Genomic DNA, 3,351 nt, shown 5'->3' with positions numbered 1-3,351 from the left:
TTCCTTCACAGAACTGTACTTTTCTTTTTCCTTGTTGATATGACTCCTTTGGCATGAGACTTTCTTTTATTGCTGAAATATTTTCCTTTGTTAAAAGAGGTATCAGAGAAAAGATAAAAAAACATATAATCATTTCAATAGGTACAGAAAAGGATTTGACAAAGTACAACATTCACTCATGATAAAAACCCTCTACAAAGTAGGTTTAGAGGGAACATACCTCAACACAATAAAGGCCAAATACAAAAAACTCACAGCTAACATCATACTCAATGGGGAAAAACTGACAGCCTTTCACCTATCAAGGACAAGACAAGGACCCTCTCACCACTTTTATTCAACATAGTATGGGAAATACTAGCCACAGCAATCAGATAAGAAAAAGGAATAAAAGGCATCCAAATTGGTAAAAAAGAAGTAACACTTTCACAATTTTCAGATGACATAATATTCTAAGGAAAACCCTAAAGATTTTACAAAAAAAACTACTAGAACTGATAAATGAATTCTGTAAGGATACAAAATCAATGTACAGAAATCTGTTGCATTTCCATACACTAATAGTGAGGCAATAGAAAGAGAAATTATGAAAGTAATCCCATTTACAATTGCACTAAAAAGAATAAAATACCTAGGAATAAAGTTAATCAAGGAGGTGAAAGACCTGTACTCTGAAAACTATAAAACACTGATGAAAGAAATTCAAGATGATCCAAAGAAATGGAAAGATAGTTTATGCTCATGGATTGGAAGAACAAATGCAGTTAAGATGTCCATACTACTGAAAGCAATCTACAGATTTAATGCAATCTCTATCAAAATACCAACACCATTTTTAACAGAACTAAAATTTGTATGGAACAACAAAAGACACTAAATAGCCAAAACAATCTGGAAAAAGAAAAACAAAGCTGGAGGCATCACAATTCAGATTTTAAGCTCTATTACAAAGCTATAGTAATCGAAGCAGTATGGTACTGGGATAAAAATAGACACTTAGGTCAACAGAACAGGATAGAAACCTAGAAATAAACCCACAATTATACTGTCAATTAATCTTCAACAAAAGAGATAAGAATATCCAATGGAAAAAAGTCTCTTCAACAAATGGACAGTTGATGGGCAGTTACATGCAAAAGGATATAACTGGACCACTTTCTTACACAATACCTAAAATAAATTACACTACTGTTTGTTCTTGGCATATTGTCACATATCCATTGATAGATGCTCCCAAGTTCTATGAGAACTGTGGGTTCAAACTCTGTATCACTGTATAGAACATTATGAGGGCTAAGACATAATATAAAAATAGGGGAACTGCATCAATGGAGGAATGAAACCAAGCTATCAACCAGCTGATGAAATCAAAGTGTCAAAATGTCTCATGGCCAATTAGTCGTGTGGAAAAAAATGCTTGCAGCAAAAGTGCTTACAGAAAAGATATCTATGCAAAGACACTTTTGGACAATATACCCAGGACCTATTTTGCAGACAATTGGTTATCTGCTCCAAAAAGCATAATGCAAAGATTTCAAGATTTAGGAGGAGAGAGGTGGGGTCATAAAGAAGGAAGGAAGAACTTAATGGGGATTTGAGTGTATTAGGTGATAGGTGACCCAAACATCTTAGACTTCTTGTAGTGATTGACATAATGTGGAGTGAAAGGCAACATGTGATGAGATCTGGTGGTCTTACAGGTAAAAATTTTGATAAATTTTAAACTTAGTGGTATTGGGAGATATGAGTGTCTTGCCATGAGAACCCTTAGGCCTAGAGCCTCTTATTGACTCCTTACTGGTAGATGTGTGAAGACCAGAGGAGTGGTAATTGAAGTTAATCTGGGAGTATACATCTCCTAATGACATCCCCTTAATGGAGGAGGAGGAGAAACTGGTTACTGTGGTAGTGTTCCTCAACTGAATTAAGAAAATGGGAAAGAAAATATAGCTCATGCATTTATCCTTTGACTTGGTAACTTTCCAGTGATAATCATCATGCTAAACATTACCTAAATTCAAGAAAAAAGGAGGGGAAGGAGAACAAGTATAAAAAAATTCTATGGGAATTTACTCTAAGTGGGAGCCAAAAAGTAGAATAAAAGCTGGAGATACATGTGATTCATTCATGTGACTATAACCTCTGCATGCTTATGAGATATATAATCCAAAATATATTCTTTTTCACAAGATTGACACCACTGTCTCATTTGCTAGCCTATGGAAATTGAGTGCAAAATTTGAAACTCCTCTGTAAAGTAGTTACAAAGGGCATTTGATAATGTGTTAAATAACTGGGTTTCTCTGTACAGAACAGAAGAGATATAAAGACTATTAAGATCATTTGAGTATGTGTGTCTAAAATTTACATTCCTTCAGTTGGTAAGTTTAGGAAAGAAAGAATGAAGGTAAACTATTAACATAGCCATTCTTAGGTTTTCTGCTGGTTTTGTATATACTTACAAAGGTCAATAAAATCTTCTTGTTTATGAATTTAACAAATAATTTGTATGTTCTTGAGCCTTTGGTGGACAGCATATGCAATTGTTATATAGATTTTTGCCTCCATGACATGGGATTATATGCTGTTTGTGACAGCTGCTTCTGTCACTATGATTTTTTGATGAATTTTCTACCTTACTAGCAATACTCATTTTGTATGTATATTAGAATGTAGATTGATGCAAAAAAAATCCAAATTTTAAATGTGCATAATTTTATTTAACTAAAAACATTTATGTTTTTATATTCTCATATTTCACATTGAGATAGTCATCTCTTCTGCCCTCTGCTGATGGGATTTGCTCACATGAATTTTAAAACCTGCTGTCTCCTTCGTGTACCAGTTAAGAAAAGGATTCTTATTTTACACTAAAACTAAGACATGCAACTCCATTTCATTTCCCATAATTATATAGATTTTTATATAAAATTGAGGAGTCTAGAGAATCACAATTATGGAGAAAACCATAATTGGCTTAAATATATTTTCTACTCTTCTCTCATATTCAGCAAGCATCAAAAACTTCATAAATGAGGTTGCAGTGATGATTTCAAATCATTTCCATAATTGGTTATCAGACATATATGTTTCAATGACAGGATGCAATACTAAAAAGAAAAGAAAGAATTAAGGCAACATTTTGTGCTTGTCATGTAGGCTGTATAGATTGTAATTTGTAACTATTGGATTTCACATTCCTAACCTTGAACTGAGAAACAAAGCAAAATGAAAAATGAAGTTTGGCATGCGCATTCCTTTTTTTCCTGAGAGTGTACTCCTTCAGAGATTTTTTACAATAAGTGGAATTTTGTTCTCTATGCACTTTATGTTTGTTCTCTTGTTCTCAGT

The sequence above is a fragment of the Mirounga angustirostris genome, unplaced genomic scaffold (genome assembly GCF_029215605.1).
Source record: "Mirounga angustirostris isolate CCGP_5_RB_7025 unplaced genomic scaffold, mMirAng1.0.hap1 SCAF_3, whole genome shotgun sequence".
Classification (NCBI taxonomy): domain Eukaryota; kingdom Metazoa; phylum Chordata; class Mammalia; order Carnivora; family Phocidae; genus Mirounga; species Mirounga angustirostris.
Note: the sequence above shows the minus strand (reverse complement) of the source record.